The sequence below is a fragment of the Heterocephalus glaber genome, unplaced genomic scaffold, assembly GCF_053883595.1.
Source record: "Heterocephalus glaber isolate CG9 unplaced genomic scaffold, H.glaber_assembly_v1.0 deba00001561, whole genome shotgun sequence".
Taxonomy (NCBI): Eukaryota; Metazoa; Chordata; class Mammalia; order Rodentia; family Bathyergidae; genus Heterocephalus; species Heterocephalus glaber.
Window position 1 is genome coordinate 4,118,943 of NW_028258349.1, and position 23,026 is coordinate 4,141,968.

The 23,026-nt window shown below is 37.8% G+C and overlaps 1 protein-coding gene across 13 annotated transcripts in view; it reads left to right on the forward strand.

Moving 5' to 3' along the window:
* LOC101704620 (olfactory receptor 10J3-like) overlaps positions 1-23,026 on the forward strand; it is a 475,677-nt gene that overhangs the window by 325,749 nt on the left and 126,902 nt on the right. For 8 of the 13 annotated variants that reach the window (XM_087190972.1, XM_087190974.1, XM_087190971.1 and 5 more), the window contains 3 exons: positions 12,498-12,699; positions 14,049-14,118; positions 15,643-15,767. The exons of 3 other annotated variants lie outside the window; for them this stretch is intronic. The gene's annotated coding sequence lies outside the window, so the exon portion shown is untranslated. 2 more of the 13 variants (XM_087190980.1, XM_087190979.1) reach the window with 2 other exon arrangements.

Below are 23,026 nucleotides of genomic sequence, written 5' to 3' on the forward strand. Positions count from 1 at the left end.
GCCAAGGGCCTCCCAGAAGTTGTAATAATCAAAGTCAACTCCACATTGACACTAGACCACCAAAGCAGGAGAGGAATGCCAAACCATAGGCCTGGAGGAGGACATGGTAGATGCATAGCAATGGGAATCCAGCCGAGAGCTCTGGAAGACATGGCCTATGATCCATGGGAACATCACACAAGTGAAAAGAGTAGATCATTTGTTCACTGGATACAGACCACAGGCTGCAGTGTGTATGTGTGTGTGTGTGTGTGTGTGTGTGTGTGTGTGTGTGTGTTTTCAAGTAAGGGTATATTTTAGTTGCATTTAACATTTAAATCAGTAGACTTGGAGTAAAGCATATTACCTTTCATAATGTGAGTGAGCTCATCCAATCAGTTGAAGGCCTAAATGGGAAAAGAGTGACCTCCATGGAGGAACAGGGAATTCTGCCAGGAGACCAACCATGGACTCAAACTGCAACTCTTCCCGTGTCTCCAGCTGCTGTGCTATCCAATAGATTTTGAACTTGCCAGCAAGCCTCCCCAATTATATAAGCCAATTCCTTAAAATACATCACTAAATAGGTAGTGAACTCAGCAACTACTCAGTACAGATTGAATTAACAGTTTAATCTTCTTGCTCCTTTTCTGTTTCCTTGAGGAAGAAAGGATGAGTAGAAAGAGCACAAGTGACTTTTAAGGATAGTGAAACAATTTTGTGTGATACTAAACTGGTAGATATATATTATAAATTTGTCAAAATTTATAGTATGTCCAACACAAAGAGGAATACTCTTGTAAATTACAAACTTTGGTAGTGATTTGGATGGGTCGATATTGGTTCAAGGATTGTAACAAGTGTAAAAAGTGGTGTCTCTTGATAATGACAGAGGACATGTATGGGGGGGTTGTTAGGAAACTTCTCAACTTTGCTTTTAGCAAAGTTAAATTATAAAGTTTATTAGCTCATCATAATTAAAAATAAACACCAAGAGGTTAAGGCTGAAGTATTACAAATTTGACCCCAGCCTGGGGAACTTAATGACTTATTGAGACCCTGTCTGAAAGGGCTGGGAATGTAGCTCAATGTTAGTATCTTGGGTTCAACCCCCAGTATCATGAATGAATGAATGAATGAACGAATGAAACTAAGCAAAACAAAATGCAGTGCCCACTCTCTTTTGTTATCTCCTGCAAATCTTGTGAAGATGAAAAGACAAGCCAATGTCCCAAAATATGTGAAAAAAATGCCAAACACAACTAATAGGTAAATGCATGTCAAAGCAGTATTGGGATACTATTTTTACCCCAAACTCTGCAAATGTGTAACCTTTTTAGCCATATCAAGAATATGGACAAATGGAAACTCTTATATATGGCGGTTCAAATGTGAAAGGCTACAAACATTACAAATATTTTAATTTACCTAAAACATAAAATTTTAAAAATTACCTTTGAGTTATAAATCATCAAAGAATAATGTCTGTAAAGATATAGGTCCCAGTATTTGAAAATATATTCAAAAGTATGGTTATTACATTATATACCATATATAATATTCATATGTATTATATTCATACACATTTTAATTTTAATTTTATTTTTTGTCAGGCAATTGCTCCACCATTAAGCTACATTCCCAATGTTTAATTACATTTTTAACCATAAATGTTGGAAATAACAAGAGCAGAATGGTTGAATCAATTATTGTCCACCCATCCTATAGAATATTACACAGCTACATAAAACAATGAGTTTAATCTATTTGTATGAATCTGATGTGACAGCTATAATATATTTTGAGTGAAAAAATGCATGTTGCAGAGCAATGCATGTGGTTCAGTCTTGGTAAAAATAGAAACAAAGGCAACTATGTACTTTTTGTATTTGTCAATGCATAAAGAGATAAAAAGATACAGAACAACTGTTAACATTGATTACCTTGGAAATGAAGAAAAAGGGGGAGAATGTTGGCTTTTTCTTTATGTGCAGAAGTTGTTTTATTTTTATTGTTGGAACAAGTAGGTACTGATTTTGTAGGTTGAGAGGAAAATACGATAAATTTTAGAAGAGATAAAACAAAACAACAAGAGAGAAGCTGGATGATACGGCCTCAGGGTCAAACATCTATAGACAATTCAGACCTTTTATCCTGCCAAGAGTGGCTGCCTCTTAGTATAGCATTTGTGCATTAGTATGCTAAGAAATCTGTTTCTTTTCTTTGCTTTGAGGGGTGATGGAAAAAAAAACACCTCTGCTCTCTGAGCTTGGTACATGATTTGCTTCAGGATAAGATGTCTCTTAGTCAAGGCTCAGTAATTGGGCAAAGAGAAAGATGTCTACTCCTACTCCATCTCCATTCTGTCCTAAATTGGTATGTGTCCAGCTTAAGAAGGAAGGTTCATACTTCCAAAGGGGAGTTATGGAGATGAGTAAAATTTCTATCAAAAAGTATGTACATACAGTTTAAAATCAAGCCTAAAGGATGCTACAATTTATCATCTTAAAACAACAGTGACTAGGCTTGGCTGAAAGTTTCACTAGGTCTGGAAGCACTGTTTCCAAGGTGGCTCACTTGAACAGCTGATGAGTCAGAGCTGACCACTGGGAAGAGGCCTTAATTTTTCCCATGGGTGGCTCTTGATCAGGCTGCTTAATGTTCTCATGCCATGAAAGTTGATTTCCCCAGAGCAGGTGACAAAGAAATAGAGCAAGGAGAAAGTCAAAATGCTTTTTATGACCTAGGCTTACAAGGTTCATTTCAACACTTTTATTTATTAAGTTTATTGGTACACATTAGGTATGCAGTATGATGATATTCATCACTGGGAATTTGTACCTTTACTTGATATATCTTGCTTCTTATTTTTTCTCCATCCCCCTGCCCGCCCTTCAATCCCTCCACCACTCCCTATTTACAAAGACTTTGTTTCCTTTTATCCTTTTCTTATAATTTTTGCTTTCTCTTCTTTCCTTTCCCTTACTCCTTCCACTTCCCTTTCCCTTTTAGACCTTTTCTTCCTATTTCACATTATCTATTATAATTTTTGATCCTTATTTACACTTTCAATTTCTCACACCAGAGAAACTATTTATCACTTTTATATATTCTATTTTATTAAAAGCAAAAAACTAAGGCCATGTTGTACTCAAAGGAAGAGGGCTGAGATGTCCCCTTTTGAAGGAAGGACTATTAGAGAATGGTGAATTTAGAACCACCCCACAGTATTCATTGCTGCTCTGCTATTTTTCAGCTTTTAGAAACTCCTAGACCACTCATGTCATGTTTTTCTCCAGAGATTTGTGAATTCTTTTTCTTAGTAACTTCTCTTTAACTTCGTAAGACTTTTATGATCCAAGTTCTCTATTCTTTTTTCTAGAACTTATACTACTCTTCATTTATCAGAACTCCACATACTTCTGTAAAGATCAGTACTATTACTTTTTCCCCCAAAAGTACAGATTCATTAATATAGTCATTCCCAAAGGCCATTGGAAATAATTCCACCTACACCTCTATTCTTGGCATGGTACAATTTTCTCTACCTATCCACAAGGAATTAGTTTCAGGACCTCTGTGCATGCCAAACTCTTCAGATGCACAAATCCCTTATGTAAAATTGTATAGTATTTGCATATAACCTAAGTACCTCTTCATGTGTATTTAAATCATCTCTAGCGTACTTATAATACTGAATACAATGTAAATACTATGTAAATAGTTTTTATACTGTAATGTTTAAAGAATAATGAGAGATCCCTCCCACTGCTCTGAGCCCAGAGGAAAGGGCTTTTGGGCTGTCATCTGGCCCGCCATTCCTGGCCCAGGGGAAAGGGCTTTTGGGCTACCTTCTCCCACTGCTCCCAGCCCAGAGGAAGGGGTTTCCAGGCTGCCATCTGTTCCGCTGCTCCCGGCCCAGAGGTAGGGCCTTCTGAGCACTGTCCCACTGCTCCTGGTCGAGAGGAAGGGGCTTCCTGGCCACCATCCCTCCCACCGCTCCCAGCACAGAGGAAGGGGCTTCTGGGCCACCATCCCTACCTCTGCTCCCCAATCCTGTCCCACCTCTCCCAGCTCAGAGGAGGTGAGCTGCACAGGCACCAACAGAAATCCCCCTGCCCGGCCAGTTGAAATGAGAAAACACATAAATAAGTCTCCAAACCAGACTTTCATATCACCTACAGCAACCCCAAAGAGAATTGAGACTGAACACTCTGATACTCAAACACCTGGACCCATGGAGCTGGCAACAAAAGGGGATCTGGAAAAAATGAAATCAGAAATATTTTCTCAGTTAACAGGAGAAATTGTGCTCCTAGTGCAAGACATGATTAATAAATCTAGAGAGGAGCTGAGGAACATGATGGAATCTCAACATAAGAAACAAATGGAAACCATAAAATAGATGCAAATAGATTTCCAGGAGACGAAAAGTTCCATTGAAAGTCTACAGAGCAGAATGAGCCAATGTGATGACAGAATTTCAGATACAGAAGATAAGATTGCATTAATGACCAGTAAAAGAAAAATTGCTTCAAAATTATAACAGAACATGAGAAATCAATTCAGCAGCTACTAGATGATGCAAAGAAGAATAACATAAGGCTGATTGGAGTCAATGAAGAAACAGGAGAGAGTGAAGATGACATAAAAAAACTCTTCACAGAAGTATTGGCAGAAAACTTCCCAAGCAGGGGAAAAGAACTTGACATACAGATAAGTGAGGCATATAGGACTCCACATAGCCTTGATCAAAAAAATATACACATAGGCCTATAATTGTTAAGATTCCAGAAACTCAACAGAAGAACAAAGTTCTACAAGCAGTTAGAGAAAAGAAACAAATCACATACAAAGGAAAGCCCATCAGAATCACAGCAGACTTCTCAACACAAACCATCAAGGCAAGAAGAGCTTGGAGTGACATATTCCAAGCCCTAAAAGAAAACAGCCTCCAACCCAGATTGATGGACCCTGCAAAACTATCTTTCAAAATGGATGGAGAAATAAGATACTTTCATGACAAAGAGCACCTTAGGAACTTTGTGAATACCAGACCAGCACTCCAAAAAATTTTACACAATATCCTAGGAAGAGACATTGAGGATCACAACCCCAGGAAGCTAAGCAGAATGAACCCATCTGGCATGACAAGAAATTAAATGTAAAGGGGGAGAACCCAACAAAAATAAAAAGTCATGGCAATGACAAGTCAATATGTTTCAGTTAAGTCAATACGTTTCAGTTAAGTCAATATGTTTCAGACCATCAACGTTACGGTCTCAATTCACCAATCAAAAGAAATAGACTGGCAGAATGGGTCAAAAAGCAAAATCCAACAATATTCTGCATACAAGAAACACTTAATTCAAAATGAAACTCATAGACTGAAAGTTAAAGGGGGGAAAACAATACTCCATGAGACAGGAACCCGAAAAAAAGCAGGAGTAGCTATCCTCTTTGCAGATCAAGTAGATTTCAAATCAACACTGATTAAGAGAGATGAAGAAGGACAGTACATCCTTGTAAAGGGAACAATCCAACAGGAAGAGATGACAATCATAAATATCTATGCACCAAACACTAGTGCACCCAACTATGTAAAACAAATACTAACGGCCATGAAAAGTCATATATGCACTAATACAATTGTAGTGGGGGACCTCAACACCCCACTGTCACAAATAGATAGATCAACTAGACAAAAAATAAGTAATGAAATACTAGAACTCAGTCGAACTCTTGAATAAATGAACTTAACAGATGTTTACAGTGTTCCACCCCACAAAATCAGAATACACATTCTTCTCAGCTGCACATGGGTCATTCGCCAAAATAGACCACATACTCACACATAGAACATGTTTAAGTAAGTACAAAAGAATTGAAGTTATCCCCTGTATATTATCAGACCACAGTGCAATGAAATTGGAGATCCATAGAAAAAGAAACTGGAAAAATTTCATAAACACGTGGAAATTGAACAACACATTTCTGAATAAAGAATGGGTCACAGAGGAAATTAAAGAAGAAATTAGACAGTTCCTTCAATTAAATAACAATGACAATACAACATATTGGAATCTATGGGACACAATGAAAGCAGTCTTACGAGAGAAATTCATAGCAGTGAATATGCATATTAGGAAATCAGAATGAGCCCAATTAAACAACCTGATACTGAACCTCAAGCTAGAAAACGAAGAGCACGACAACCCCAAAGCTCATAAAAGGGAAGAAATTATAAAGATCAGAGGAGAAATCAATGCAATGGAGACTAAGAGAATGATACAAAAAATCAATGAAACCAAGAGTGGGTTCTTCAAAAGAATCAACAAAATCGATAAACCCTTAGCCAACCTTATCAGAAAAAGGAAAGAAAAGGCTCAAATCTGTGCAGTTAGGAATGAAAAGGGTGAAATTACAACAGACCAGCAGAAATTCAGAGGCTCATCAATACCTACTTCCAGAACCTATACACCAATAAGATGGAAAACATAGAAGAAATGGACAGATTCCTAGATACATATGAATTACCAAAGTTGAATGAAGAAGACCTAAAAATTCTAAACAACCCAATATCAACCAATGAAATTGAAAACATAATTAAAATCATATCAACTAAGAAAATCCCGGGCCCTAATGGCTTCACTGCTGAATTCTACAAGACATTTAGAGAGAAACTACTGCCACTACTGTTTAAACTCTTCAATGAAATGGAAAGGGAAGCAATACTCCCAAATTCATTCCTGGAAGCAAGCATCACCTTGATCCCCAAAGCAGAGAAAGACCCAACCGAAAAGGAGAACTGTAGGCCAAACTCACTAATGAACATAGATGCAAAAATCCTTAATATGATACTGGCAAATAGAATGCAGAAGATCACCAAGAAGATCAAGCACCCTGATGAAGTAGGATTCATCCCAGGGATGCAGGGATGGTTCAACATATGCAAATCAATCAATGTAATACACTATATCAGTAGCCAAGGATAAAAACCATATGGTTATCTCCATCGATGCAGAAAAAGCATTTGACAAAATCCAACATGCATTTATGATAAAAACACGACCAAAAATTGGAATAGATGGTGTCTATCTCAAATTGATAAAAGCCATCTATGAAAAATGAACAGCCAATATCATACTAAATGGTCAAAAACTGAAATTCTTCACACTAAAATCAGGAACAAGACAAGGATGCCCACTATCACCATTCCTTTTCAATATGGTTTTGGAAACATTAGCCATAGCAATTAGACAAGAGAAAGAAATAAAAGGAATAAAGATAGGAAATGAAGAAGTCAAATTGTCATTATTTGAAGATGATATGATACTCTATATAGAAGACCCCAAGAACTCCACCAAATGTCTTCTAGACTTAATAACCAAATTCAGTAAAGTAGCTGGATACAAGGTCAACACATAAAACTCAATAGCTTTCCTCTACATGAACAGACTCACTGAGAGAGAAATAAGGCAAATAATTCCTTTCACAATAGCATCCAAAAAACTGAAATACCTAGGAATCAACCTAATGATAGAAACCAAAGACCTCTTCTCTGAAAATTACAGCACTATGAAAAGAGAGATTGAAGATGATATCAGAAAATGGACAGATATCCCCTGCTCTTGGGTACGAAGGACCAATATAGTGAAAATGGCCATACTTCCAAAACTCCTATATAAATTCAATGCAATTCCAGTTGAGATCCCAGCAGCATTCTTCATAGATCTTGAGAAAACAATCCAAAAGTTCATTTGGAACAAGAAGAGACCCAGAATAGCAAAAGCAATTCTAGGTAACAGAGGCATGGCAGGTGGTATCACAATCCCCAACTTGAAGCTATACTACAAAGCTACTGTGATAAAACAGTATGATATTGGTAAAGAACCAGACCTGAGGACCAGTGGAACAGATTAGAAGGTGCAGAAACAATGCCAGACACACTCAGCCATCTCATCTTCGATAAAGGAGCCAAATACCCTCACTGGAGGAAAGATAGCCTCTTTAATAAATGGTGCTGGAAAAATTGGGCTTCAACTTGCCAAAGATTAAAACTAGACCTATATCTCTCTCCATGCACTAAACTAAAATTGAAATGGATTAAAGATCTAAATATTAAAATAGAAACTCTGAACCAGTTGGAACAGAAGTTAGGTAGAACTCTTGAAGACATTGGTGTAGGAAAAGATTTTATGAACAAAACCTCAGTTGCCCATGAACTAGCACAAACAATCAGCAAGTGGGATCTCTTCTTATTAAACAGCTTCTGCACAGCAAGAGAAACCATCAGCAGTGTGAAGAGACAACCCACAATGTGGGAAAAAATCTTCACCTGCTCTTCCTCAGACAAAGGTCTACTATCTCAAATCTATAAAGAACTTAAAAAGATCAGACCTCCTAAATTTAAAGACCCAATCCAAAAATGGGCATCTGAAATGAACAGACATTTCTCAGACAAAGAAGTAGAAATAGCAAATAAATACATGAAAAAATGTTCAACATCACTGGTCATTTGAGAGATGCAAATGAAAACAATGCTGAGATTCCACCTCACTCCAGGAAGAATGGCTGCTATCATGAAATCCACCAATAGCAATTGCTGGCTGGGCTGTGGGGAAAGAGGAACCCTGCTCCACTGCTGGTGGGAGGTAGACTGGTGCAACCACTGTGGAAATCAGTATGGATATACCTCCAAGAACTAGGACTGGAAGTCCCATTTGACCCAGCTATTCCCCTAATGGGAATTTTCCCCAAAGAATTAAAAGAATCATACCACAGTGATACATGTGCACCCATGTTCATAGCAGCACAGTTTGTGATAGCTAAAACTTGGAACCAGCCCAAATGCCCGTCAACTGGATACTGGATCAAGAAAATGTGGTTCTTTTATAAAATGTAGTACTACTCGGCCACAAAAAATTGAGAAATTAGAGACGTTTATAGCTAAGTGGATGCACATTGAGGTGATACTCTTAAGTGAAATAAATAGGACACACATGTATAAATAACAAATAGTTTCTCTGGTGTGAGAAACTGAAAGTGTAAATAACATCTAAAATGTATAATAGGTAATGTGAAATAGGAAGAAAAGGGGCAAAGGGGAAGGAAGTGGGAGGGGTAGGGGAAAGGATAGAAGGGAATGGGATTAATATGAGAAAATGGAAAAATAGGAACAAAATCTTTGTAAATAGGGAGGAATGGAGGGGTTGAAGGGAGGGCTGGGCAAGGGTGAAAAATAAGAACCAAGAGAGATTATGTAAAGGTGCAAATTTCCAATGATGAATGTCATTATATTGTATACCTGAAATGTACCAATAATTAGAATGAATAATCGATAATACAAAATAGGAAGAAAATGTCCAAATGGGTAGGGGTAGTGGGAAGGGCAGGGTAAAGGAAAGAAGGGAAAGGCAAAATGATGAGAAATGGAAAAAATGGAAATAAAGTCTTTGTAAATAGGGAAGGGTATAGGGGGTGAAGGGAGGGCTAGGAATGGGGAAGAAATAAGAACCAAGATGCATCATGTAAAGCTACAAATTCCCAATGAGAAATGTAATTGTGTTGTTTACCTACAATGTACCAATTAAAGAATTAAGAAAAAAAAGAATAATGAGAAAAAAATCTTTGTACTTTTGTAGTGCAGATGCAGCCATCACAGGCCTAACTACATAGGAGGGCAAGGCTAACAATGTTCAGGCAAGGCATGCAAGAGAAGGCCTGAGGCCTGAGGGAGGGCAGGAGGCTACCTTAGTGTGTGTCCACCCATCACTTCATTTGAATAGACTCAGTGTACACAGTGCACAGCACAGTGCACTCAGTGTGCTTGGTGCACAGCAAATTAGTTTTGTATTTTGGAACTTTCTGGAGTTTTCTTCAAACATGTTCAATCTATGGTTGATTGAATCCCTCAATGTGGATTTCTTGGCTGCAGAAGGCCAGTCATTACTAATAATTGCTGGCACTTCCAGAGCACTTACTCTATACCAGGGACTCATAGAAAGGTATATACTTATTCACATCAAATACACCAAGGCATCCCTCCTAGCTCAAACCTTCATTCACAATCTAACTTGCTGTCCAACTCCTCCCAGTCACCAAATCCTTTCTCTAGGGAACCTCTGCCCCAACCCTGGTGATAGCTCCATATGTTTAATTTCTTCTATTGAGTGTTTCTCTGTGCTTTCTCTGAAACCTGGGTCTCCTTTAAGGCACTGTTTCTTCTGCAGCCTCCTCATAAGCTGACATCTTCTCTCATTCTCATTATGTGTACATGGGCGTGTGGCTAGAGTAATTCTTCACTCCTTGTTGCTGCTTCCACTGTATTTTTTTCTCCATTATCCTTAAAAGCCTTTCACTTTCAAAGTTCCAGATATCATTGCCTGAACCTCTTCTTGTGTGGTCACTTGTAGTCATTCCTGTTTACTTCCTTCCATTCCCTGAATAATTTAACTCCTAGATTACTATCACTACTATGGTAATACTGATGACAATTCTTGGTGATTCTGGCAACTATATAGACTATCCTTCCAAGACTCCACCCCTACTTTTGTGTTATCTGCCAACAATTTTTGTTCTCACTCTACCTCAACAACCCACTTTTATGTTCACACACCATCTCTCCATTACCAACAACTAACTGTATCCCCTCTGTAATTTCTATGATTACCACCACCTGTCCTTCAAACTCCCTCATTGAATCTAACACTGCTCCCTACTCCTTTCCTGTCCAAACATCTTTTCCAGCTGAGATTCCACAGTCCCTCATTATAATCACTCTCTTGCAAGGTCTCAGCTCACTTGCATCTCTTTCCTTTGCAGTCATTTGATAAACCTCCAACCCAGCCCAACTGCAACTTTCCACCTCCTTTGCATCAGAAACAGACAGCACAACTGGTTGGAGAACAACACACAGACACTGACTGATCTCTCACTATGTTAAAGATACTGAACCGCTCTGGACTCAAGTAGTGCTGGGGAACCTTACCATATATTACTATTTGAAATTTGTTGCATATTAGAATCTCTTGGTAGAATTTTGTAAATTATTTTGATGCCCTGGTCCTGGGCTCCAGACCAATTAAATCACAACAGCAAGTGGATGGATCTAGGCACTAGTTAAAAAATGAAAACACACACACACACACACACACACACACACAGAGTCTCTCCTTTCCTGGTGATTCTAATGTGCAGCCACACTGGAGAACAATTGGCCTGGTACATCCATTCCTTCCTCTTCCAGATGACTCAATTTATCCACACTGACTTCTTTATTGCTCCTCCAACTTGTTGAGTTCAGTTCTGTCATAGGCTCTTTGAGATTTTTCTTCATTTCTTCTGGAATACACCCCCTCTCCAATTGCATGGTTGACTCCATTCTTTTAGATTTCTGATGCAAAGTCTTCTGCTTGTACTGCCTTCATGAACTGTCCTATATGTAATTGGAACCTCTCCCTTAGCATTCTTTACTTCCTTTGCCTTACTTTGTTTTTCTTTTTCATGTCTTTTTTTGCTATCTGAAATACTATATATTTATTTGTTTATTATTTGTTATCTGGCCCTACCTACTAAAACACAGTAGTAGCAGAAACTTTGTCCATTTTATTCATTGTCTATAACAAATATGCACATTAAATTTATTTAGTAACAGATCAATAAATGCCCAATGAATATTTTTAGAAGGCTATGAAGCAGAAATTTCTTAGTATCTTATTGCCATTTATTTTCTGTGTTCAAACCAGGAGCTGTTTTGTGAAATAAATTCATCTGGTAATCCCAGTCAAAGGCTAGGGTAGGATTTGGTTCTGAAAGCTTGAGATCTTAGATCCACTGAAAACCACAGAATTCCTAGTCCTTAAAAACAAGTCTTGCTGGGATGATGATATATGGGAACAGAAATGTAGGTGAATAGGAGATGTCTTAATGTTAATTCTATAGCACTGTGTTTTCAATGAGAAGAGAATCAGCAGGAAAACTAACTTTTATTCAAGCTCAAGGTCAAGAGTGACATAGCTGATGATCAGAGAGTGACCAGTGCTTGCTACTGCGACACAGTCGTAAGTTGAGCTGTGGATATGGAGAGAGCCTAGGAGAAGCTGGGGTGGCAGTAACTATAAGAAGAACACTTCAGACTATTGTAATTGGTTTGGATGCCAGTGGGGTACTTGTTTCTGAGTTGTGGCTGAGGAAGTATGTATTCCACATGTGCTTTTTTAGAAGATCTAAAACTAAAAAGAAAAAACTTATTGACTAATACTTCATCACTTTTTAAAAGCTATGTGCAGGTAATACAGTATTTTACTTTTTTATTAAGTATAGTGGAAAGTCATTACAAAAGATTAAAGATGAGTCTTTAGTAGACGTTGTTCAACTTTGCTCATTACCCTGACTTTCTGAGTAATAATCATAAGAGCTCTTCTAAGTGTAGATTTTTCACATACAATAATAATAAGTTTGCACCAATTCAAAAATCTGTAGAGATGACTAATGTCATATTTCTTTATTTCTCTAAGTTAAGTTAACTCTGTCACCAAGTTCCCACTCATCAAAGCCCATGAGAAGTTCACTGTCAGTTCTTTTCCATCTGTTGGTTTCTCCTGGGGGCCTGGGCTTATGCAACTCAGGAAAATGTGGGCAGCTAAGTTTTGGACAGTGATGAAGATGTTTCATGTCTAACCTGGGAATTAACTTGAATTTATTCAACCTCTGTGTCAGGTGAGTCACGGGGACCTTTGTTGGTTAGTGTTGGAGAACTTTTATAATCCAATGATGTTAGGAGCACAAAGTACTAAGAGAGTAGGGAATATGAATGGATAAAATCTGTTTTTGTTTGTTTAAGAGAAGCAGGAGACATCCTGAGATATTCACAGGTTTTTCTGGAGCTATTTATTATACCTTCCTCCTAGCATATTCTTTCTTTAAGCAATCAAGTGGTATGTATTCACCCTGAGATGTTGCCATCACACGAGGCACATATAAAACATATATTGCTCATTTTATCTATAAAATACACATTATAGAAATCTGAATTTTTCATTAAAATCGCAAATGAACCAATCAACTGTATGTTAATCTGGTTACTCTAAATGGTACAGGTTCTTTTTCAGTGAAAGAGAAAGAAGGGAGGAAAAGCTCAAGTCCCACAGTCCACTTACCCAACCACAAATAAAGGATGCCCTCACAGATTCTAATTTTAGCATAACATGAAATTGGTCCTTTGAAGAGTGTTTAGCCTCCATTGGAATTTATATGCACTGCTTTCTTTCTGAGTACTGTCTACTTGTGGAATGCTGTGCAGAAGAGCATATAGATTTCTATCACTCAGTGCTCTTTCAGTCACCATGGTCCTCTTCTGTTTCTTTTCCAAGGGACTAAAAAGCCTATGTCACTCACTTCCCTTCTTGAAGGCACAGCCGTCAACCTTTCTATTTGGAGACCTTTAAAATCTTGAGACTTTTGCAAAAACACTGCTTACTTCTCTCCTGCAGTCAGAGATTTTCCAGAGTATAAAATATTGCACTGCTTATATTTTAGGATGATGAGAACAGTGGAGCTGCCTATAGTATATTTGTTGGTGTTAACAAGGAAGATTAAAAAGCAGAGGTTTTATTTCTTCCCTGATGAGGCTATAGCAGAAAAAGGGAAGAAGAAACCAATTAATTTTTCAATAAATCTTTACCAAACAAAAATAATAATAAACTTAAGAATAATAATTACTTTTGGGCAGCCTGGGCCTCATAAGTTCAACCCTAATTCAGGCTTATTAATTGTGAGCTCCTGGAGGCCAAATGCCTTCTCTTCTCGGTGTCCCCAGAAGGTACTTCTCCTTCACATTTAGTAGGTTTTAAACAAAGGCTAAATGACTGAACCAGAATCAAGTGACTCCTACCCTGAACCTTCTCATGAGGCTTTGTAGTTTAAATAACCTAGACTATTACTAAGTTCTTATTCTGTATTTTAAAATATTAATTTATACTGCTATTGTGTTAGTATCCTGTGGCCACTATAATAAATTACTACCACAAATTGGTGACTTAGAATATCTGAAATTTATTATCTCACAGCCAGAAGTCTGAAATCAAAATACGCACTGGGTTAGTCCATTCCATGTGCCTCTTCTGTCTTCCGGTGGCTGTGAGTAATCTTGATCCTTGTTGGATTATAGATGCATCATTCTAGTGTTTTTCTCAGACTTCATATTGACCTCTCTGTCTATCTTCCTTGTGTCTTTTACAAGGAAATCATTGGATTTAAGACGCACCCTAATGTAGCATGATCTCAATTTAAAATGCTTAATTATATCTGCAAAATCGTTTTAAAAATAAAGCCATATTCAAATGATGCATGTTATATCTTTTGGGAAGCATGATTGAAACTATTAAAAACATTTTGGCTTTTCCAAGTTGGGGGCTGTCTTCTTCTGATTATGATGTCCAAATGTCTCTATCCTTAATTACTTTTTGATCTAAGCAGATGTCTTTAAGATGGAATAATTCTTCATAATAGAGGAGTCTAGACTTTGGCTTGAATTTTTCAGTTTTCAGTATCAGTGTGATCTTGGATAAATTTAATCACTTTACATCTTATTTTCCTGTTGATTGCAATATAGATACCAATTAGGCTCAATTTTTAAAAATTCATCATTTTAAGTGATAGCAGCAACCCATAAAGCTCAAAAATAAAAAAACAGACCTAGAAAGAAAGTATATCACAGAACTGGGAAGTTTTAGCACTTTTTCCTCAATATTTTTTGCCTCTGTTTTTCTCTGTAATGTGTACAATTGATTTTCCCCATCCAAATGGCCATTTTTCTGACAAAAGCTCTTAACTTTAATGTCTCAATTTTGTCTACATGGATAGCTTCTTTTCATCTTTCTCTACCACATCCTGTCTTTCCTATTGCACTTTCTTCTGTGTTTTTCCACTCCCCAAATCTTGATTTCTGTCTCAGATCTAAATGTAAAGGAATCAAAGTGTTTCCATTTGAATCAGATCAGTTTCCCTAATTCAACCAACTCTGATCAGAAAGAAGTCACTATACAAATAAAGATTTTTCAGGATGATACAACGTGGATTGAGGGTAAAGCCTGTAATAGTAAAAAAAAGAAAATTTGGAATTTGGCAGACTCACAAAAATGTGTGCCACATTTCTTTCCATAAATGGAGTTAATAGTTCCTGCTGTGCTTACGTTACAATCTTTTTGAAATTTTTTGAAGATCATAGTAGACATTGTGTCTGAGGACACATTTCAAATTGTATATTATTATACACTTGAATGAAGTATTTTAAAGTTTATAGTGCTAGATTTGGGTTCTGAACAAGTAACAGACTTGACGATGAGGGAAAGAAGATAATTCATCCAATTGTGAAGTGGATAAAGATATCCTAAGAGTTCATCACCATGGCTCCTAAAGTTTCGATTGTATCCACAATGACAGGAAATCACAATTTCTGAAACAGGGATGAAGTTGTACAAGTGAAAAAGAAACCAGAGATGCCAAGTTTGAGTGGTCAGTTTGTGTGTGGAGATGGCCCTTTAGTGTTTATCCAGACAACAACAGCAAGAGTGCTGCTGAATTTAAATTCTGATGCATTTGGACATAGAAAATACTGGACTTCACATAGAATAATCTGTGTGCTTATTTATTTTCTGGCAGATCATGAAAAGCAAGATACATGCTTGACAACAGAAGAAACGATCAGCTTTAGGATGAAAAGGAGTTCTTAAGGTTCTTGGGAAGCTGTGATTTGGTGTCAGGGAAACAGGTCTATCTTTTAACAGGTGGGTGGATCAAAGAGGTTACACATGTTTTGTCAAGGTCATTGGGATTATTCCTGTTTTTCCTTTCTCTTATGTCCAAAAGGTTTGAGCAGCAATAGTATTTACTTCCTCTGGTTGCAGGGCATCCCTGCACCAGGAAAGGCCAACAATGCTGGAAAGGCAACACAGGAAAGCCTGGAATGTTCTCCTTGGATAAATATTCCAGGAAAGCCTGGAATGTTCTCCTTTGGAAGACCTACATATTTATGCCTAGGATCATCTTTCTATCTCTCCTTTCACCATTTCATTAAAAAAACCCCAAAAAACTAAAATAAAAACTCCAAGTGGTCAAATTCCTGGAGTAGACCTATTGAAAAAAAATCAGAGAAGTTATTTTAAGTCTTGACTTCAGTTGAACTGGCTAAAGGACATCTGAGGCTGTGAGTGTGAACCAGCCATGATTGTTGAGGTGAGATATGGTACATTATGTTGGGACAAAGGTACCCATTTTCCTGGAGTGTTATCTGTGCTGTATATGCCCTGTTAAGAATCTGTAAAAGGAGACAGGTTGCTGAAGATCTGGTGTCCTAGCTATCTTTCTATTATCACTGCTAACACCAGGCGCATAAGCAGGTGCTCACTAAATGATGAATTAATGAACACTCTACTGAACATGTCCTTTGGCAATATGGCACTAAGATTCATCTGTCTTCTTTTATGAAGCATCAGCAGTTTCTGATTCATACTCTGTGAAAATGGCAGTGTTCCCTGGAGGCAGAAATGCATAATTTCTTCTTGGCAGTTGAGAACACCACTACATTGCTTGTCTCCAGTTACAAATGGAAAGATTACTGTTGGCTGTGAGAGCAGACTCTTCTTCCCCAAGAGAGTCAGAGCAAATAGAGAGATTTTAGGCTAAGAGAAGAGATATGAAGGAATCCATGTCAAAGAATCTTGATGTTCCTGGTTAGATGGGATACCAGGTAACTAGAAAAAAAAAACAAACAAAAAACCCCACAAAAAACCACACACTGCTAAATTTGATGATTTGGAGAATCCACTCAGGTGAATAAGGGAGAAGACAAAATGTACCCTTTTAATATCTTCAGATATTTATTTGCATAACTCAAATATTTTTGTTTCATTCAAGTCTCTATTCACATGCCACCCTTCTAAAACACCACAAGCTGATCCCATTAATAACACCTAGGGCTGGGGATTTAGCTCAGTGGTTCCACCACCTGCCTCACAAGCACAAGGTCCCTAGTTCAATCCCCGGTACCAACAAACCAAAACAAAACACCTCTATTACTCACTATCTCCTTCGTCTGTATTACTTCATGAGAAATATTTTAACATTTTAGTTTCATGTTTATATATTCATTTGTCTTCATACAGAAAATAAGTTTTATGAAAAGGTGAACTCTTTGTTTCATTTGGGTCCTTCAGGAAGCAGTGCTTGTCTTGGAGATAGGAGTGCAAAAGATTCCTTGAGGATTATCACAAGTAAGGAAGCCAACATAAGGGAAATGAGTCTTCAGTCCATGTTATAGATCAGACAAAGTCTCTGCCAGACCAGTGGGGAGCACGGAAGTAATGCCTGCATAGAAAAGAATCTAATATTGGTAGAAATGGCTGGGACATTAAACTGTGGTCTTAGTCATTGACTGAGTGGTGGGACACAAGAGTGACATTGACTCAAAGTAGAGGAAACCTTAAGTAGTTAACATTGAGTCTCTTAGCTATCCATGCTTCTCACATATTGGTAAGAAATCCTATTTTGAAGGGGTAATCTGAGGGCTGTATCCTCATGTCTCCCATAATGTATTCTTTATATTAGATGAATCATTTTTAATGTATCCTCAGGAAGTAGCTCTTCAAGTAATATATTTGAGCCTTTATTCCTGAAAAGAAACTTAGAAGACAGAGCTTAATGGGGGATACTCCTTCATTCCAGTTGGTCTTGGGTCCACAACTGGTACTAATTATTTCCTGCCTCATCTAAGTTCTCCTCACCTCTAGCACCTCTAAAGTTCTCAGTGGCTTCCTCCTGGTGCTACCCGAACCCTCACTCTTGAGATGTTTGATTCCCTAGTAATCATATCCAGAGGATGCTGTGCTTGTCCATTCACAATTACAATTGGACAAGGGATTGCCAAGAGGTATGTAATTCGATCACTACATCCCACATATATTGCTTGCATTGTGTAATAACATCCCTACCTCTTCTGTTAGTCAGGGCTATTTCTTTTTTTAAATTAATTTTATTGGTACATTTTAGTTCTACAATATAATGACATTCATCACTGGAAATTCGTCCCTTTACATAATATATTATGGTCTTTTTTTCCCCCTTCCCCTGCCCTCCCTTCAACCTCTCCACCCCTCCCTATTTACACATACTTTGTTCCATTTTTTTCTTTCCTCATATTAATTCCATTCCCTTCTTGCCTTTCCCCACCCCCTCCCACTTCTCCTTACCATTTGGACCTTTTCTTCCTATTTCACATTATTATGCCTTTTGATCCTTATTTACACTTTCAGTTTCTCACACCAGAGAAACTATTTGGTATTTACACATCTGTCCTATTTATTTCACTTAGGAATATCACCTCAATGTGCATCCATTTAGCTATAAATATCTCTAGTTTCTCATTCTTTATGGCTGAGTAGTACTCCACTTTATACAAAAACCACATTTTCTTATCCAGTCTCCATTTGATGGATAATTGGGATGTCGGGAGAAAGGAACCCTTCTCTACTGCTGGTGGGGGTGTAGACTGATGCAACCACTGTGGAAATCAGTATGGAGACACCTCAAAGAACTAGGACTAGAAGTCCCATTTGACCCAGCTATTCCCCTGCTGGGTATCTTCCCCAAAGAATTAAAAGAATCATACCACAGAGATATATGTGCACCCATGTTCATAGCAGCACAGTTTGTACTAGCTAAAACTTGGAAACAGCCTTGTCAGGGCTATTTGACCCCATCAAGATGATGGTTTATTTTCAACTGCTGGTCCCTGAACACAAGGAATCAAAAATGTCCAAGTGGCAGTCATAGATTGTAATTCAAGTTCACCTTTGATGTGTCCTCTGCAGAGTGTGCTCCTTCTGGGGACAAGGACCTCCAACTCTGCACAGCCCGGAAAAACAAACAATAAGCACAAATTTCTCTGATTTCTCACTGGGAGTGGTAGTAAGTGGGGATTACTTCTGCTTCATTTCTTGGTCCTGGATTCCTATATTCTTCCAACTGGGGACAAAGCATTTAAAAGACCAATCCAGTGCACATACTGCATCTGGAGAAAAAATATCCTATCTGAGCAAAGTACTCAGCCTGAGCTTGACATTCACCTACATCCTCAGGCTTTTTCAGTGCTTTATCAGATAGGGTTTTTTTCCCCTGAATTATACAATGATGCAATCAGTGGATCCCATGGTTTTAGGCCCATTCCTGCACATTCCTTGCTGTAGGGTGAGTCTAATGGTTAAATGCTTTATAGAGTAGGATTCCATGCTTGTTATTCTAATATCTGGCACCCCTCCCCAACTCAATGATTGTTTAGGTTGAGGGTTTGAAGGCAGGAAAAGCAAACCCTCCTGTAGAGTAAATTTCTATTCCTGTAAGAATAAATGGCTGGCCTTTCAGGAAGGAAGAAGCCCAAGGTAGTCAACATGCCACTAAATAACTGGCTAGTATCCTTGATAAATAGTGCCATACTTGAGCTCGTTGTTGGATAATCAGAGGTGGCAGCAATTATAGAAGGCTTGATAACCGGCAATACCTGCATCTAGGGCCATACATTGGTAAATAGCCTCTCCATTGGCTACTATGACAGATGTGTCAATTGACTCAGAACAAGGGTGGCCATTGAAAAAGGCAGGCTGGACCAACTGGCTGAGTCCGTCTGTCTACTTGGTTATTTAGTGATTCTCCCAAGACTGATGCTTCCCAGTGGGCAGAAATGTGTGGTACAAAGTTCACCCTTCATGTGGATCACATGTACTCATCCACATGTCTCTACCCAGACTTCATGTCTGCAGTTTTCCAATATTTTTCCTTTTAGGCCCTCAACTAAACAGGCTATTTCCTCTATTCATGAACCCATATACATTCTGATATTGGGAGTCTCACTTAACCTAGTGAATAAGCTGGTTGGCCACCAGAAACTCTGTCATTTGGGAAAAAGTTTTCCTCTCTACTGTGTTTTAAGGCTTTCCTTGGATGAGGGTGTGATGCAGTTACCTTCTGTTTTTGACTTGCACCCATACAATGAGCCATCCTATTCACAAACCATAGTTGTCCCTCTTCTGCCTTTTTGGCTGGCCATGCAAGGATTATCGGGGAATCATTGGAATGAATTGAGGGAGGAGGTACAGGTACAATAACAGTGGATGAATAGGGGTTTAGACTAGATGATTATGGACCTTGTTTGTCCTTTCTGGTCTTCTTGGACTCAATCTCAGATATACATTTTGAATCTTATAACAGATTGTTACAAGCCTACTTGGCTTCATGACTTTGAGTCTCAAATAGGATCCAACTCATGAAGGAAATTTCTAGGTAACATGGTCACTCGGTATCTGTTATTGTCAACAGTTTTATCTCTACTAGGGTTCATTAGCATGCCAAGAACTGATTTTTCAAAATGTGCAATTCCCTACTCTAGATGACATGACTTTCCTCCAGGACCTTAGAAGCCTCTGTTGTGATTTACCCTTTTAGAATATGCCATAAACTGTACACTGTATCTTTTCCTACCATTGACACCTGCAATAAAATAAGGTTTTCTAAATCAAACTGCCCAAGTGACAGGATTGATTGCACTGCATTCTGTATCTACTTCAGCACTTTACATCTAGGCCCTACTAAAGGTTGAAAGTTTTTCAGATAATATAAATGCCAGAGAGTTCTAACTGATGTAAACTGCATAGCCTCCAGAACCGAAAAAGGCGTATCAGATGTTATGCTTCTCTTTTGGTGGTAGGAGATGCAGGATACAGGGGTTTGCTTACACTGGAGGGTACATGATGGCACATCCCTGCCCAGGGCACCTCTAAAATTGAAATGACAAATTTATGAATGTTCATCTTTTTCTTTTCTCTGTAGTATCAAGCTTTCAAGCATGCTGGTTATGTTTTACTCACCTTGTCTGAATAGGATGATATGATTGATAGGCTGGATCAGTGTGATGTTCTGTAGGCATGGCTTATGGAATGATTGAGAGAAAGAAACAGAATTTAGCAGGAGCAGTGAGGAACGAGTTGTGTATTGCTACTGCAAAACATAATCATCAAAGGAACTCCAGATTCTCTTACAATTTAGATGCAGATTGCTTCCTAATATACATCACTGGGAATCCACAAAGTGCACATAGTTAGATGCTGCTGTGATTGCCTTCGCCTCAAGAGACAAACTGCATTTTCTTTGATCTGTTCCAGAAACATAGATGCTCAGGGCCCTGATGCTCAACAGGACAAGCAGAGAATGGATGAGGGTGCCTCTATTTAATGCTACTGCTGAAAAATCTGTCCCTGTGCTTGCCAAGCAAAAATGGCAGAAATGGCACGTGCAACGTCTGCCTCTCTTTCAGCCCCCAAATCTCACCTATGTGCCTCTGATTGGAGGAACCTGAATCACATTAAGAACTCTAGTTTTAAGGGAGTGCAAGAAATATAGATTTTACCTTTCCACTCTCTCTCTGCCCTTTAGAGAGACAAACTAGAAGGGTGAAGTGCACGTTGGGCACAATTCCATTACTTCCATCTCAGTAATGATCTTTCAGTAGATGTTTTTTGTAGGAATTAAATGTGATAATAAATGAATGCTTTATTTCTGTAGCTATGTGTAGGAATACTTAATAATTATTGGGTCTTCTTTCTTAATGTATTTATTCATAATGCAAAAGTATGAGTTTTCCAAATTCTAATGCTGTGAAATTAATATTCCAAACATGGATTCGTTGTCAATTTGTTTGTGGTTCCAGTTGGAAATTACTTCTACTTGTCTGTGATATAACTGTGTTTAGCACTGACACATTAAATCAGTGTTGTCCAACACTGAAAATTTAAAATATGGTTAGTCTGAATTGAACTATGCTGAGTATAAAATACACACTGTATTTCAAGGGCTTAGTGTGGAAAAATGTAAAATATCTCATTAATAATAATGTAATAATTACAAGGCAAAAGATAATATTTTAGAAATATCAAGTTAAGTGAAATATATTATTAAAATTAATTTTACTTTATTATTTATACATCTTTAAAATTTGACTACTTGAAAAATTACAGATGTGACTTTCATTTTACTTCTTTTGAAAACCACTGGCTTCAATAAGAAAAGTATAAAATTCTTCAAGGAATGGGCTTGATAGATTTTTGGAGGGGGACCTTATGTTGGGAAGGCTGCAGAACTATTCCCTGAATGTAACCTTCTAAGTTTCTGTCTCCCTTTTGAATTTCCCTGTCACACTGTCCATTCTCCTATCTCTCTGATCTTAATTTTTCACATTATTGTATAGATGAGGCATTTTTAAAAGCTTTATTGAGGGAGGGCAGGAGAATGAGGAAAAAATAAGAACTAAGATACATTATGTATACAAGTTCCCAATGATAAATGTAAATGTATGCCTAAAATGTACCAATAAAAGAATTTAAGAAAAAACTATGGGAAATTCTAAATAAATATGACAATTTGACTTAGATATTAGTTCTCTTGCCCTGTCCTCTCAGTTATGAATCCCTGGAATATTTTCTCCCTATGCTATCCTGAACACAGAACTCAGCACCTCTTCAAGTCTGCAAAATAATCCATAAAAGCCCAAGTAAACAATGAAAATGCATTCTTGAATATTGCTTAGGAAAAATAGAGGGAGGAGTTTCTGTTGCACCCACAGCACAAATATCTTAATGTCGCCTCCAATTAGGCATTTCTAATCTTTTCCTAAGCTTCTCTTTGCCACTCAGTTGATAAGAGATTCTCTAGTTTTCCTACTGCTTCCTTCTATTTCCTACTATCTTCCTGCCTCACTGGCCCCTTTTCCTTCTCCATGATTCTCTCTTGTTAAAACTCCTCCCTTCATTAAGCAGAACACTTTAATTGCTGTATTGTGTTACTTGAGCATTTCCTTAGGGTCTCATAGTCCAAAGAAAGTAATTTCTTTTGAATAAATACAAAGTCTCCCTAAGAGGAATTTTGGTGAACATGATTTTCTTCATTTCATTACACAGAATAAATTGCATAAGTTTAGAAAGTAAAGGTTTTCAATGCTAAG